Source organism: Cygnus atratus, chromosome Z, assembly GCF_013377495.2.
Source record: "Cygnus atratus isolate AKBS03 ecotype Queensland, Australia chromosome Z, CAtr_DNAZoo_HiC_assembly, whole genome shotgun sequence".
Lineage (NCBI taxonomy): Eukaryota > Metazoa > Chordata > Aves > Anseriformes > Anatidae > Cygnus > Cygnus atratus.
Window position 1 is genome coordinate 42,565,764 of NC_066396.1, and position 18,168 is coordinate 42,583,931.

Consider the following 18,168-nt stretch of genomic DNA (forward strand, 5'->3'; position numbering starts at 1 on the left):
AGACAGTTATGGGCATCCAGAGGCAAGTCTAGCTACTAAAGGGATGAGGTAGTTGGAGCACATTACATAAGAGAAGAGCCTCAGAGTCAGGTTTATTCGGCCTTGGGAAGAGAAGTCTCAGAAGGCATCTAATTGTTGTCTGCAGCTACCTAATCAGAGCATAACAAGATGTTAATAGAAGGTGCATAAAAAATCACAAAACAACAAGCAGTAGACAGAAGAAGAAAGGCAGGAAATTTTAATATAAATTTTCTTATTCATTTTCAGTATGGGAAAAATCAAATATATACCCAAAGAGGTTATAGTCTCCATCCTTTGAGAAGGTCAAAACTTATCTGGACGCAACCATCCTGCAACTAATTCTAACCTGCTTTGACTGGATGAGCTTCAAGCAAAAGGTTGGAGTAAATGAAATCCAGATATCCCATCCAACCTAAATTATTCTGTGGTAGTGGCAACTAGCTGCAGAAGATGAGACACACTATTAAGCTGTCTGGTAAAACACATCCTAGAGCAATTAATTCTGTACTTTTTTTCACAGAACCACAGAATATCTTAGCTTGGAAGGGACCTTAAAGACCACTTATTTTCACACCCCCAACATGGGCAGGGGCACCTCCCACTAGATCAGGTTGCTTAAAGCCCCATCCAACCTGGCCTTTTTAATTAAAAATGAACAAACAAACAAAAACCAACAAACAAGCAAGCAAACAAACAACAAACAAAAGCACTCACGCATACACACACAATATCTGTTACATTCTATACTGTTAGATTATTAAAGTATACCGTAATATAGCACCCCTGAAGATTTGGCATCATTCATTAAGAGAATTTTGAAAGACTCTTAGAGCAGTATCATCACTGCTCAGTGCCTTAATCAAACTTAGTTGATGCTATGATTTTTTGTAATTTATGAAAAGTTACTGCATTTCTCAAATGACTGCATTATAGAGATCACAAGACAGCGATGGCTCCGGAAGCCAATGGGACTGAAAAAGGAATTACTAGAGCTTCAGGTCACAAAAAGCAACCTGAAATTGACTGGGAAGACTCACTCAGATGTTCTGAAAACTTGCTTATAAGTCGTGTCAGGATAAAAACTTGTCTTATATATGTTAGGGAAAAGCCTGCATATCAAGAAATGTGGACTGAAGATCCACTTTCATCACATATATGTTATGAATCTGTGGGCACGATTTGAATATCCATGTCTTTGCTATCCATCTTCCAAGACACGTTTCCATGCTTTACATCTTCATCCTATGATCTTTTATGGGTAGGTACTTTTATCTTTGTAGATAACACAGGGAATATTTAAGATAAGGAATGGATTCCCTACTTCATTCAAAATGTATGTTTCTACAGCCTCAACAAAAACAAGACCTGGGCTTAATTTGTAGACCACTTCTTTTTACTCACAACATTACTTTTGAATGCATACAGAACAAGACATATCTCACAGGATACCCATGTTATCAAGAGCTTAAAATAGCTTGGTTTTAAAAACATGAGATAACTATTGCATGTAAGTTTAAAAAAAAAAAAAAACATTTTCTTATTCTCGTTACATCCTCTATCTCTTTAGGGTACAGACCACCACTGAAAAAAGGCTTCAAAATGATAAGCATGTACTCTGTAATTCTTAGAATTAGGAATTGTTAACTTATTATAGACATCAGAATAAATTGTAGCCATTTTTTTTAAACAAATCACTGACACAAACAAACAAAAACTGACAAAAAAGGTAGATTTGTTCAACATTTACATTAACTTTGGGAAAGGGATGAGGTAACATCTTTTTCTTCTCCATTGCACTGTAAAATAGAAGCAATATGTTGCTCCACTTTCAACTGCTACAGTTATTTATTTTGATCTGCATCTAGTTCTACTCTTATTTTTTTCACTCATCTACATGTGACTAACCTTAAACAACTTAAGCATATTGTCTAATCCATGCTTTTCCTTCCTGTTCTTTGTTTCTTATTTCCACAAAACACGGGTAATAATGGTTATTTTACACTCAAGAATTTATTGTAATGTTCTAAACTTCAGAAATGAAATCTGCAATATGAAATTAAAACCTCTACTTTGCAACATCGTTAAAGATTTATCTCTGAACAATGATATATATTTACCAAAGAAGAGCATTGCTTATGTTTCTGGAGTATCAACCCACTTATTTAAATGACATAAGTGAAGTTCTACTGCTTTTTACTCCTGTTAGAGCAATGAACAACGAGCCAATAAAACCAGAAGTATAAAAGCTGGTTTGTATTTAAGCATACGGTATGCCTGTGCTTTGTTCTGCGTCAGGAAATTATCAGCCATGTTTCAGTCACTTTTAACTATGCAAGCTACCAACAGCTGTGGAGTTGGATAGGTTTTAATGACACAGTACTGTAGGACTGGATCTTATGTGACCTGCTGTATTTTTGTTACTTCTAGTGATAAACAAGATAAAAGAACCCTTCTTATTCTCCAAGGCTGAGAGGGGTGCAAAGGCTGGAAGCAGGAGGGGTGAGTGTGTATATCTGGGGGAGGAAGTCTATTCTATATTTGCTTGCTGCATATACTTCATTCAGAAAACATTTCAAAGCAACTACTGAAAATTATGGAAATAATTTAATAATAATTACTATTTATAATATTAACACTATTTTTTTCAGACTGGGATTGTAGTTTACACTTTTCTGGACAAAACAAACAATAAAGAAAGAAAGTTCTTTTGATTTTCTTCATCACCTCAGCAAATACCTATGAGGGAAAACATTTTGCTCCAAAGTGTTAATCTCTGTATAAAACTAAATAAATATATGTGCAAGTGACCAGTAGAAAACTCATGTTTAGTATTCCTCAAAATAATCTAGATGTTTTCAAATTTATTTCTAGTTTAGACACTGTGTGCTAAGGGTACAGTGCAAAGGACATGGGCTGTTAGAGTTGAACTACATCTCAGATGTTTTTAACTCATGAGTCTCTTTCACTTTACATTTGCAACAGGTGTTTCCACTGATGTGAAACAAGTTCTGTGTTCTGCTTCCCAAAGACGCTCTTATCACCTCTAATGCCTGCTACTGCTAATGCCATCTACTAACAGTAAGCATTGGAGTTGAATCAGTTATAAAAAGAATTTTTATCTGAGGGCCTGTAATACCTGTAGGGTATTTTTACATGTAGGTAAAATAACCTTATAAGAAAAGCCCTTCTAATGAGACCTGAGTGTGTGAATGAGTATATGTAAGAAGACATTGCAGTCCTCAATAACCTGTTTACTGTTCAAACATTAAACAAATGTAGAACTGTTTTACCCAGCTGAACAAATATTTAATCTACACTCCAGGGTAAGAGCTATGTTTAAAAATATCCTCTATGCAGCTAAGACATAGACAGTTTATGGAAACTAGTTCTCTGAAAGGTAAAACAAACACTGTCAAAACAAAACATGTGCACACAAGCAAAAGTCATGTCTTGTCAAGCTCTACATAATGTAATCTTCAGTACTGACACTATCAGTCTCTAAGTGTTAACAAGATTGGAGTACTAAGAAAAATGCTTTGGTTTTCAAAAAGTTAAAATTGCTGTGTAGAAATAGAATTAGTTTCTAATATACCAACAGAGGAGTGTAATACACAGTAATGTTAATGTTATGTTCACAGCAGGGCTTCCTCTGTAGAGTAGATGTTTGTTTACTTTCTGGGATCAAAACACTGAAGGTCATTCATTGCGGAGAAGCTGGATTTCCCTCTACACCTGCTAGAAAGGATTCGTAAAAAATTTGACAGGAAATTGCAATGCCTTTGAAAATATATGTGTCTGAATAGTTTCAGTGTAAATACAGTATAATGCTCACAGAAAGCACTCTTTTTTTTTTCTTTTTAATCTCTTAAAAACACATACATATACTTCACCTTGGTTCCCTTTATTTTCATACAGTTTATAGATGTTTTCTTGTCTTTTCTTGAAGTTAACACATATCAGCAGGAAGTTTTTCAGATGATTGTGTAGTGACAGAGAGGTTTGTGTTCCCATTGACCTCACAGATCAGATGCCTAAATACATTACACCTTTAGCACCTCCATGCTCTACTTAAGTGTCTTTTGTGAACAAAAAGCATTAGAACCCATTGTAAACAAATTCTTCTCTCATCAAATACTTGTTCTATTGTACAGATATACAAATGCAGAACTACAAAACATACATTTATATTATTTTAAAGAGTACAGGTTGGCATTGAAATATATCATAAATTTTATAAACTTAAATTTAAATGACTAAAAGAACAAGAAAAAAAAAAAGACAAGAACAGACCTACTTCAACTAGATATGAATTCAACTCCTTGCATGAAGCAATCAACAAAATCTATTTTGCTGGTAGGACTGAAGGGAATACGCTGGAGCCACTCAGAACTGTGCCTTCAAAAATACCATTACTATCAAGTGTTGGGTACTTCAGGTAAGAACAAGAAGGTCCTAATCAACAAATGTGAACTTCAGTAGAACTTCGGTAAAAGTTATGATGGCTAGATACAAGTGTATACACTGTTATACAGTCTGGGGCTCCTCCTGTCCACAGAGGATGTAGTGAAATCCAACTGAAACCAGCTAACTATTTCAAGAAAGCTTAATTCTGGTCTAAGCTCCAAACTGTTGGTGACTAAATTCCTCATCCAAACACAATTTTTAATTTGTTTGGGTTGGTTGCTGTAGGAGTTAGAACTACTAACACTTATATTAAGAGACAGCCAGTATGACTGATGAGAAATCCACAGACATATTTTTAATACTCCTTCAATTGCTTCTGATTCCCTCAGAGATTATATAACATAAATTTTGAGTTCAATTTTGTATGACTCATTACTGGAGCATCATTTAGCATACTTATGATAAGAATTTTGCTTTTGCATCATAGGTTTTTTTTTTTTCCCCAATAATTTTCTCAGACAAAATTTCATCTACGTAGAGATCCTACTTTGCTTCCTTTTACCTAGCTGATGTAGTGATAGCAACAACATTGTGTAACATAACCATAGTTAGAGGCATTAAGTTACATCTCCTGGAATAGCAGCAGACCAGGTGCAAACATCTCAGGTACGGAATGTGGCCCTCTGGCCACATCTTGGATCACACATTGCAAAAAAAAAAAGAAACAAATTACTTCAGAAGATGAGGAACTAAGACCACACTAGCTGTCAGTAAATTATAGCTAATTGCCTTCTTACCCTAGTTATGTTTATTTTGCTTGCTTCTCTCTGAATTCTTACACAAACGATATGCACTCCATAATGCATAATTTCTTTAAATGAAAGGTAGCAGAGTAGTTGAATTAAAATTACACACTTTTATTTTCTTTACAGAGCCTGCTCAATTGATGCATCCCTAAGTGAAGAGAGTGTGTTTGCATGGCATTCAGTAAAGGAGGATGTTTAATTTCAAAATGTATGATTTTGAATTATACATCATGGCTACAGCACTAGTGAACAGTATCATAGTAACAAGAAAAAGCAAAGAGCTACGGAATTCAATAATTAGTTATTATTTAGCTCATCTTAGAATAAGAAAATCAGACCACATTCTAGATTTCAGACCAATCTCCATAGCCTTTTTAATTCTGACTTTCAGCCAAAAATCAGTGACTGACAGATGCTTTGTTTATTTTTAGATGTGACTGGGCAAGCACATAGAAAACCATAGTATGCACAGAGGTGTTGTTCAAAAGGCAATTAATGTGATGATTTTTGGATGATTAGGGTTTTGTTTTTTAAAAGTGTTTTTATACCATTTAGTCTAAATTTTTACAATGCGTCTCATTAATGAGATATTTTAAATGCTATACTACAAATTTCATTGAAAAACACAACTATTGTCAAAATTAAATAAAATTTATAATTTTGTATTTACTCTGATAAGAGAGATCTACTGAAAGATTCAGTTTCAGATTCAGCCCAGACTATTCACTGTCTATGATGGTAGGCTTTTAAAAAACACATAAAATTCCACTGCCAAAAATCTACAAAAAGGACAAAAATTCAAGACAGAGAGTCAGGTAACAAAGAGAAGTCTAGGCAAAGATGAAGAGATTTATTGAAAAGATTAAAGGGCTAGAAATTCTGGTCTATGTTAGATCACATTGCAGCTCAGTGGAGTTTGAAATAGAGGTTTCATAATGTTTCATTTATAAATTCATTTTTATGAATAAATCTAAAAAAGTGGCCTAATTCTAAAAATTCTCAGGAATACATCAGATTCCACTAAATTCAGTTATTTTTTAAAAAATAATTTTTAAAAGAATATTTAATCCTTAAATAGTTTAATGATTAATCCTTTATGACTGAAACCAATGAGAATTTTGTTAAGTGAATAAAAACAAGAATAAAAAATCTTTTTTTTACCTTCAGAGAGTCACACTAATTTTAAAGAGCCAATGGCATTTGCCAACATATTTTCTTGTGTTGCAATTATGTAATTATACTATTGCATAAAAGTTACCTTTGGATGGCTCATTCAGACCAGTCTGTATATATTTTATACAGTATTCATAAACTTTAGATTATCACACCTGCTGGACACAAAGCTTGAAATTTCCAGGGTCCAATAATATACTTTATTTGAACAAAGATAGACTTTGTTTAATTAACAAAAAAAGGGGTTAGGGGTGGGGCTGGGATGGGGTCACATAGGCCTTTATCTGCTGAAGTTATTTGCTAGCTCTTGGTGAGTTTTGATTATGCACATGCATCATTGATAATCATTTGTACTATCATGGATATTCACTTATTGTCATTGATTTGAATTAACTTATTGCTTTTGGAAACATCTGCAATCCTTACAGTTTTCTTTGACAGTCAGGAGAAGAAATTCCAATGTGTAGTGTATGGATGCCAGATATTTTTTAAAGTATATTACACCCCTTTAGCTCTGAGAATCTAATGCTTTTTAGGGTTGTATGATGCAGACACAGGTAGATGATAGACAGAGATGCATAGATATAGATTAGATATAGATTTAGATAAAGATATAGATGTAGATATAGATATATTTAAAGATTTACTTACAAAAAATTGTATATTTTAAACAAAATCCTAAATAATATTTTCATTTCCCTTTACAAACACGGGAAAAAGTTCTCCTCTCAAGTATACAAGGATTGCTCCAAATATTTGACAGAAACTCTCTAAGCAAAATGTGCTTGCCTGACATGAAATATGGGGTAAAAATTATTGAATAAATTTAATTCCATGCAAATTTTACTTCTATTCTATCCTCTAGTCGTGGCTATATAGAAATATGAATCTATGCACCAAAACCTCATGTCTAAGGAATACGCAAAACCTTTATAATAAAAATGTAATGTAAATGAAAGGTGAATAAATTAAAATATGCATTTATGTACAATAAATTGCAGCATATATCAAAAGCAGCAAGCACAATGAGTCTTCAAAGACACATACAAAAAAAAAAAAAAAAACCTCTTCTTGCCCTCCTCCCCTAAAGCACAAAGAGGCCATATATTTGACTACTTTTCTGCTGCTAAGTCTACATAATAATCTCTGGTTTTATGCACATGTATGGATCTTCCTTCCTGATGGCCTGTCTGTGCAAAGGTAGAGTTCGGTCCATGACATCTGCTTATGACATCAAATGCAACTGTATTAATCTTCGAATTAATTGTAGCAAATTTGCATGCAGGAGCAGGGAGAAGCTGAAAAGTATCACAGGCAGCTATCAATCTGGGTTTGCTCTGGTAAATCCAAATCAAATGTTTCAATACACAATCTTGAAACTTAAAAGAAAAATATAAGCATGCTAATTTTATTGTATCTTCCTGTTTATTTATTAAATTTTAGTCTGAGGCAGACAGCCAACAATGACATTCTGATAAGATGGGATCTCAACTTCATCTTAGTTTGCTAATAGAACCTCATCTCAGTTCCACCTCAGAAAATTATTTCTGCATCACAGATTTACCCTGTGGTAGTAAGAATTCCCATTCAACAGGTACACACTGCCATCTAAAGGCCAGTATCTGGATTTGTCTACACCATTTGGGTTCCAAACTCCTTCCACTGGTGCTTCTTGCTCTGTCAAAATTTTAAATTTGTAAAATCAGAAAGTAGAAATTTTGAAAGAAAATATAGAGAAAATGAATTAAGTTATCACTGAGATTCAAACAGAATGATGGTATTGATGATGGTATTGCAGGGAGAAAATTAGAAAGGCCAAAGCTCATCTGGAGCTCAACCTGGCTACTGCCGTTAAAGACAACAAAAAATCCTTTTACAAATATATCAATGCGAAACGGAGGACTAAGGAGAATCTCCATCCTTTACTGGATGCGAGGGGAAACCTAGTTACTAAGGATGAAGAAAAGGCTGAGGTGCTTAATGCCGCCTTTGCCTCAGTCTTTAGCGGCAATACCGGTTGTTCTCTGGATACCCAGTGCCCTGAGCTGGCGGAAGGGGATGGGGAGCAGGATGTGGCCTTTGCTATTCATGAGGAAATGGTTGGCGACCTGCTAAGGAGCTTGGATGTGCGCAAGTCGATGGGGCCGGATGGGATGCACCCGAGGGTACTGAAAGAACTGGCGGAGGAGCTGGCCGAGCCGCTTTCCATCATTTATGGGCAGTCCTGGCTATCGGGGGAGGTCCCAGTCGACTGGCGGCTAGCCAATGTGACGCCCATCTATAAGAAGGGCCGGAGGGCAGACCCGGGGAACTATAGGCCTGTCAGTTTGACCTCAGTGCCAGGAAAGCTCATGGAGCAGATTATCTTGAGGGTCATCATGCGGCACTTGCAGGGCAACCAGGCAATCAGGCCCAGTCAGCATGGGTTTATGAAAGGCTGGTCCTGCTTGACGAACCTGATCTCCTTCTATGACAAAGTGACGCGCTTGGTGGATGAGGGAAGGGCTGTGGATGTGGTTTACCTTGACCTCAGTAAGGCTTTTGACACCGTTCCCCACAACATTCTCCTCAAGAAACTGGCTGCTCGGGGCTTGGACTGGCGTACGCTTCGCTGGGTTAGAAACTGGCTGGATAGCCGGGCCCAGAGAGTTGTGGTGAATGGAGTCAAATCTGGTTGGAGGCTGGTCACAAGTGGTGTCCCCCAGGGCTCGGTACTGGGGCCGGTCCTCTTTAATATCTTTATCGATGATCTGGATGAGGGCGTCCAGTGCACCCTCAGTAAGTTTGCAGATGACACCAAGCTAAGTGCGTGTGTCAATCTGCTCGAGGGCAGGAAGGCTCTGCAGGAGGATCTGGATAGGCTGGAGCGATGGGCTGAGGTCAACTGTATGAAGTTCAACAAGGCCAAGTGCCGGGTCCTGCACCTGGCGCGCAACAACCCCAAGCAGAGCTACAGGCTGGGAGATGAGTGGTTGGAAAGCTGCCTGGCCGAGAAGGACCTGGGAGTATTGGTTGATAGTGGGCTGAATATGAGCCAGCAGTGTGCTCAGGTGGCCAAGAAGGCCAACAGCATCCTGGCCTGTATAAGAAGCAGTGTGGCCAGCAGGGCTAGGGAGGTGATTGTTCCGCTGTACTCGGCTCTGGTGAGGCCACACCTCGAGTACTGTGTTCAGTTTTGGGCCCCTCGCTACAGGAAGGACATGGACGTGCTCGAGCGAGTCCAGAGAAGGGCGACCAAGCTGGTGAGGGGTCTGGAGAACAAGTCTTATGAGGAGCGGCTGAGGGAGCTGGGCTTGTTCAGCCTGGAGAAGAGGAGGCTCAGGGGCGACCTTATCGCTCTCTACAGTTACCTTAAAGGAAGCTGTAGTGAGGTGGGGGTTGGTCTGTTCTCCCACGTGCCTGGTGACAGGACGAGGGGGAATGGGTGAAAGTTGCGACAGGGGAGTTTTAGGTTGGATGTTAGGAAGTACTTCTTTACCGAAAGGGTTATTAAGCATTGGAACGGGCTGCCCAGGGAGGTGGTGGAGTCACCATCCCTGGAGGTCTTTAAAAGACGTTTAGATGTAGAGCTTAGCGATATGGTTTAGTGGAGTACTTAGTGTTAGGTCGGAGGTTGGACTCGATGATCTTGAGGTCTCTTCCAACCTAGAAATCTGTGTCTGTGTCTGTGTCTGACTCAGGCTCTGCAGACCTGTCAATGACAGCTCCAACCCTGAGTATCAAGATAGTTGACATGAGTAACCAAACCAGCAGCTGCATCTCACTACACCTGATGGAAATATTTTAATTGAAATCCTGCTGATCAGATATCTTATTGTGACACTGCTGAAGGGTAAAAGCCAGGCTTTAGCCTAACCAACTCTGTTACCAAGGCAGTAAAAAATAAATGGAGGCCAGAACTGTATTTCACAAATCAGAATAAAATATTACAACTTTACGTATAACTGATGGATAATAGTGATGTACTCTTCCATGAAAACAGATTATTTTGCCTTTCAAATCAGATTATTTCCTTTATAAATTGTCATGAAAAGAATAAAATAATTTAGGTTTAACATAGTTTTTCAGGAGCACTTGGTTTAGCTGCCCATTTACACCTATATGAAAATTGTATCTCATGGTTCTTCGTACTAGTCTTTATCAAGCAAAAATAAGGAGGACACTTAGTTACCTCTCCTTTGAAGAAGCACAAGAATGTCACATGTCAGGTTACTTTCTGGATGAACAGAAATGTGTGATTGCCTACAAATATTCTCTGCTGATTCACTAGGAATCAGGTAGCTCAATACATTTCCATCATCCTGAGGATCATTTGGGACTTATCAAATCTATATTCTTTCCTAAGAGGTACAAGATATAAGAACACTGCAGCCAAATTTTCTCCCAAGGACCTGGGACCTTCAGTCCCACTGTTACCTTTGTAGCAGCTATGGGGTACGCAAGAGCTGCAGAGAAGTCTTAAAAGTCTTTTCTGTCATTCCACAGAAAACTGACAAAACCATAGTAATCTTCAGAATAAAGCCAACAAGCAAAATTCCCTTGTCGAAATGGTTATAGAGATCAATTAACATTCTGGCTGTGAGAACATTAATGTCCACAGATATTAACATTTTAGAAATAGATTTCTGACGCTAAGCTTAATGTAACCATTTCAAAGTCACAGTTTCAAAGCCTAGAATCTGAGATTAGCAAGACAGTAAAAGAGATAGCCAGTTCTCCCACACATCGATCAAAGAACAAGAAACACAGCTGGTTGAGCAGCCCTGTCCTCTTCCCCGAGCCCCAGGATTCATGGCAAATGGGATAAGCACTCAAACTTTTAGTACAAGCTACAAAAACAGCCTAACTTTATATTGTCTTTATTCTTTATATCCTGCTGCTATGGAAATTGGTCATACTACTCTTTATTAGATTTCTACAGAACATATAAAGTGAACCTGTGCTATGAAATCAAATGGTTGGCTTAGAAAAGGATTAATAGGATGCTTAAAAAGCTTCAGTATGATGATATTTGGGATACCAATGTCTGTTTTTTATTGGCTTGTATATTTTATTACTTGCTGTAACAAATTATATAACTATCATAGCATAAAGCACTAACCCTTCACCTTGGGTGTTAATAAAAATACAAAAGACTGACCTAAAACAATGTATTGCCCTAATTGTGCTAAATAGGGGACATTTCTGCTTCCTCATAGAGTTTTGTATCATTAACTATCAAACACTAATTTGATGAAGATAATGTAAAGAATTGACATTTTTCAATTGGTTGGTTGGTTTCCAGCAGCCAAACACGGCTTCTATATTAATTGATATCACCCTGTCCCTGTTTACTACAGAAAAAGTTAAGAGTAGTGAGAGGGAGAGGTGTATGGAGCTCAATTTTATCTTTCCTGCTCCCAAAGGTCACTTTTCCCCAGATTTTCATATTAGCCAACTATTATGTTAGGTGCTTGCATTACATTTTCTACCCCTATATATAAAAATATAAATGAGTTGTTTACTTTTTCTGAAAGGAACTTGACAAGTATCATCACCATTTTGTAGGGTGAATCTCCAGATGATGTAAATCAATGAACTCAAAAAAATCTTCTCACTCCCACTATTTGGATTTTGAAATGCTAATTTGAATTAGTATTTCAACTCACTATTACATTTATTTAATTTTTTTTTTACAGTATGTTTGTTTTCCACTCACAACTTCTTCCCTCAAGTTTTCCCTTGCTATTTGTTCTGGTCAAGAACAAGCACTAATCCCAGCATATGTACAGTCTGGATTAAAAATATATTGTTTTATTTACCTCCTTGTTCAATAGAAAGTTTATGCTCTGAAACTTTGTCTCCCCATTAAATTTGCTGAAGCACATAAGTAAATAGTTCCTTTAAAGATCTCAGATTTCACTGTACAGATGTGAGAGTTGAAGCTTCTAATAAATGCAGTAAAATACACCTTGTTCCAGAAAGAGGGCATATAGAATAATTGCTATGAACTTTTTACATTGGATGTTTCACACAGAGCGATAATATTTGGTCTCTGGGGAAGAGAAACTTAACATTAACTTTCTAATCCCAAAGGAACATTTATGAGCATCTGTCTTTAAATCTTGACATATCTGACCTGCTGCAAAGTTATTCATTAACCTGCAAACACTGTGCTTTATGATTGTACTTTATTAGCCATAGTATTACAGCATAGATGCAAAGACATTTAAGCATTTCTTATTTTTTGTGTGTATAGAATTATGTTGAAGAAAGATGGCAATCAATTGTTTTTGTTTGTTTGTTTTTTAAGAAATATAAAATATTTTTGGAAGGAAGTTAGTATCTTTTTGTATCATTTTTCTTTACTAATTTAAAAACATAAATGGCTGTTGAGTTATATCTATTACTTCAGATTTTGAGGAAATAATGCAAAATGTCCAATAAGCAATCCAGCAAATGCCTGAGTCCTATGAAAGCTTAATGACTTATTTCTCAAAACAGAATGAAAAAAGATAGGAAAAGTACATGGGAGGAAAAGTATTGTTCCTTTCCTTTAAAAAGCCTTGAAATATGTTCAAAAACATTTTATGAGGTCACACTAAAAAAAGAGTAATTGGAAGAAAAATTCTGCTTGTCTAAGCGAAGAGCACATTTGTAGCAGAAGGGTAAATGTTTTATCGATTGAGAAACTGGGAAACTCAAGTCATTACTCACCATGGGCTAAAGAATAATTGCTAATGCTCTGGCGGAAAGATTAAAAACAGTTTCTGGAAGTATTTCTTACAATGATCAATGGTGTATCATCCCAGGCCATTGGATCTTCAATAACATTTTTCCCTTTTGGGATACAATCAATTTTTATAATACGATTCATTTGCCAGCAGGCGTCCTTTCTTCATACGATGAAAAGGCACTTATGCACCTCATATTGTTGAAAAGTAATCTTATACAGCCAGAGTCCAAGCTTTGATATAAAAGATTCTTCCAAATTCATCTCTATTTTTAATTGGGTTTGGGAAATAGATGTGGTGAATGGCTGCTAGCTTTTGTATTGTTTTCCCTGTTTGCTTTTCCATCAAAGTCATTTTAAAGCTTTTTAAATAATCATGATTATTACAGCACACAAGTGCAAGAAGCATGGAGGAGATATGAAAGTGAGCCGTTCTCTGACCTGTGAGTGGCTCGAGCAATTTATTGTATACACATTAATTGTAGTGGTAATTCAGATCAGCAGTAACTGTAAGACTACTATAGTTCACTTGAACAAAAACTTCACTTAAGTAACCAAATGTTGTCCACTACTTTGTCTTAATGAATAACTGGTTAAAATGTTAAAACTATCAGGATTACAAAATCAAATACTTGTACACATACAGAATCTGTTTCATACTCTGAACAGTAAACATCAGTGAAGGAGAGAGCAGCTTTACCTCTTTGTCAGAGCAGACAGCTGACTTGATTGATAAACTAGACTGATATAAACACAGAGTCATTCACAGTTCCAGCTAATAGCAGGAAACTCCCCACAGCAGAGTACCACTGCTACCTGCTACCCAGCAGCACTGCTATACAGGCAGTCAAGACTGCCTCACTCTTTTTGACCAATGCCAATTCTACTGTTAAAGGCCCTATAAAGTTTCAACCAAGATGTCTCTAACTACATTTGAGTTTTACACACTTCAGATTCCTCATGTCAAGAAATTTTACAAGAAAACCTGTCCTGGTTTCAGGTAGGACAGAGTTAATTTTACTCCTAGTAGCTGGCAGGGTGTTATGTTTTGGATTAGGATGAGAAGAGCGCTGATAACATGCTGATGTTTTAATTGTTGTAGAGCAATGCTTACACCAAGCCAAGGACTTTTCAGCTTCTCGCTCTGTCCTGCTAGCGAGCAGGCTGGGGGTGCAGCAGGAGCTGGGAGGGGACAGACCCAGGACAGCTGACCCAAACTGGCCAAAGGGGTATTCCATACCATCTGACGTCATGCTGAACAATATATAGGGGTGGCTAGCCGGGGTGGGGGGGGCGGGCTGCTCGGGGATAGGCTGGGCATCGGTCAACGGGTGGTGAGCAATTGCATTGTGCATCACTTATTTTGTACACATTATTACTATTATTATTATTATTATTATTATTATTATTATTATTGTTATTATTTTTCCTGTCTTAATAAACTGTCTTTATCTCAACTCACAGGCTTCACTTTCCCGTTTCTCTCCCCCATCCCGGAGAGGGAGGGGGGAGGGTGAGCGAACGGCTGTGTGGTGTTTGGCTGCCAGCCGGGCTAAACCACAACAAAACCCTATTAAGCTTTTCAGTCAAATCTTATGAACGTGAGAAGCTCAACTAAGACTAAGAATATAATTGGTAACATCACATAATCTGAGACATATTCTCCTGTTTGCACAATTTCTGCTGACATTAGTTAAAAGAAAGCTTCAAGCTAGAGTTTGGATAATAAAGAGTATATAAAGCAGAAGTTCTCATTCTGACAGGAAACAAAGAATCATATGTACCAATAAAAAAAAAAAAAAAAAAAAAAGAATCTCAGTGTGCAAACTCAGACTCAGAAATCATAGAATCATAGAATATCCAAGTTAGAAGGGACCCAAACTCTTGGGTCCTCAAAGGACACATTAAATAAATAAATAAATAAAATAATATCAGATCATGTATCTGAGAGCTCTGTACAAACACTTCTTGAACTCTGGCAGGTTCAGTACTGTGACTGCTTCCCTGGGAAGCCTGTTTCAATGACCAGACACCCTCCTGGTGAAAAACTTTTTCCTGATTTCCAGCCTGAACTTTGCCTGTCACATCTTCAAGCTGTTCCCTCCAGTCCTGTCATTGGCCACCAGAGAGAAGAGCTCAGCGCCTGCCTCACCACTCCCCATCGTGAGGAAGTTATAGACCACGATGAGATCTCCCTTCAGTCTTCTCTTCTACAGGCTAAACAATCCAAATGACTTCAGCTGCTCCTCATAGCTCTTCCCCTCTAGACCTTTCAACATCTTTGTTGCCCTCCTTGGAACACTCTGTAACAGTTTTATGTCTTTCTTATACTGTGGCACCCAAAACTGCACACAGTACTCAATGTGAAGTCACAGCAGGGCAGAGTAGAGAAGGACAATCACTTCCCTTGACTGGCTGGCAATGCCATTCTTGATGCACCCCAGGGTACAATTGGCTGTCTTGGCTGCCAAGGGACACTGCTGGCTCACGTTGAGCTTGTTGTCGATCTAAACCTCCAGATCCCTTTTTGTGGGGCTGCTCTCCAGCATCTCATCCCCCAGTCTGTACATATAATGAGGGTTGCCCCTTCCCAGGTGCAGAATCTGGTACTTGCTCTTGTTAAACTTCATATAGCTGGTAATTGCCAAGCTCTCTAATTTTTCTAGGTCTCTCTGCAGGACCTCACAACCCTTGACAGAGTCAACAGCTCCACCCAATTTGGTATCCTCTGTGAACTTGCTCAAAAAAACTTCAAGTCCTTCATTCAAATCATTTATGAAAACATTGAAGAGGACTGGTCCTAAAATGGAGCCCTGGGGAACCGCACTAGTGACAGGTTGCCACCCTGACGTAACCCCATCTAGAACCCTCTGGTCCCATCCCATAAGCCAATTGTTCACCCATCTTATTATGCTTTTATCTAAATGTATCCTTGTCATCTTGTCCAGAAGGATATGATTAGAGACAATATTGAAAGCTTTAGTGAAATTCAGAAAGATTACATCAACTGGCTTTCTTTGGTAAAGTAGCTTGCTGTTCTTGTCATAGAAGGAAATTAAATTTGTTAGACGTTACATTCCCTTAGTGAACCCATGTTGGCTCTGACCAATAACTGCATTCTCTTTTAGGTGTTTCTCAATAACTCCGAGAACAACCTTCATCATAATTGTACCAGGCAATGAACTGAGACTGACAAGGATGTAATTGCCAGGATCTTCTTTCTTGTCCCTCTTCAAAACTGGGACATTTGCCAGTTTCAAGTCAACGGGGACCTCTATGGATTACCAAAACCACTGAAAATACGTTGAGAAAGGTCCTGTGATGACATCAGCCAGCTGAGTACTCTGGAATGAATCTCATCAGGTCCCATGGACTTGTATGCATCCACGTGGAGCAGCAAATCCTGCAAAGTTCAAGATTAACTGTGAGTTTACCTTACCCGCAGCCACAGTCCTCCAACTCAGGGCAGCTAGGGTCCCAGAGCCCATAACTCGTGTTGAAAACAGAGGCAAAAAATGCATTACATGTCTCTCCTTTGTCTATGTCCCTGCTTATTAGGTGACCATCCTCACCAATTATCAGACCAATGTTTGCTCTGGTCCTCCTTTCCCCACTAACATACTTAAATAATCTACCAGTTTGGACAATTAAGTCATGCCTCAGCTATATTAATGCTAGTGGAAGGCCAAACTATGGAACAGCTGTCAAGCAGGATACAAGTGAATTCTCAATCTTGTTCAAATTAGTTTGAGCAAGTTTCACAGAAAGGGTGGATATATAGCAGGCTGCAGATATTTTTCAAAAGAAAGAGGAAAGAAAGAGGAAAAGGATAAAGAGAGAAAGAGAGAAAACAAGAGAAAGAGAGAAAATGAGAGAAAACAAGAGAAAGAAAGAGAGAAAGAGGAAGGAAGGAAGGAAGGATGGAAGGAAGGAAGGAAGGAAGGAAGGAGGGAAGGAAGGAAGGAGGGAAGGAAGGAAGGAAGGAAGGAAGGAAGGAAGGAAGGAAGGAAGGAAGGAAGGAAGGAACACAGAAGCTCTAAATATCATTCCCACTCTGTCAAGGTGGGCAGGATGAAATATTTTGCAAAGTCATAGTCTCATCCTCTCCATTTGCTGATACTCAGAGCCCAAGAACAAATTAGATTGTTTTGTCCCTAGACCAAACTGGAACTTGGGTTTAGCTTGCAAATTTGAAACTTAGGTATTTCTTTGGTACGTACTTACATTTCTGCAGATCTGAGTTGCCCCCCCCCCCCCCCCCCCCCCCCCCATATTTTCTGATTGACGGTAGACATCCATATTATTAAGGGTTCTTACAACCAGATGGGAGGAACATAATAATCATAACAATTATAAGTAACTTGGCTGAAGAATGTATCAAAACTGTCTTCAGTAAAATACTTCCTTACGTATAATTCTACCTATAGGGCATATATAAACCTTATAGTTAAAGACTTCTGGAAAAGCAGGGGTTTTTAGTGATCTTTTTTTTTTTTTTAAATTAAAAAAAAAAAAATTTAAAAGGAGTAGAGGAGGAGAGAGTTGGAAAGACAAGATCTCAAAGGTTAATAAATTTAAGGTAATTTTAAAACCCTTTATTATATTACAACAGCAAATTCATGGGAGAGTAGATTGGAAGCAATATATACTTACATCCAATCCAAACAATCCAATCCAAACAAATTTATAACAATAACCCACTATTCAAATAATGTCCAGATTTTAAAGAAAACCCAGTTCAAAGATTTTTCTCAAACTCAGCAATTTAAAAGTTTAATAAGGCACAAAACATTTTTATGAACAGACTGTCAGTTACATTAGAAAATGTGGGCTTAGCAGTAAGAGAGACAGTGACCACGATGTCTGTTCACGTCCATCAGTTTAGACTAGCTGCAGAAAAGTAGTACTTCATAAATTAAGGACCTAACATTTTCTGTGACTCCTGTTTTGGACTTCTAAGAATTGACCTACTGGCAGATGCTGAAAAATATAAAACAAATTCAAAACAAAAACTTTAATAAACCACAGACTGGAAATAACAATCCCCTCTGA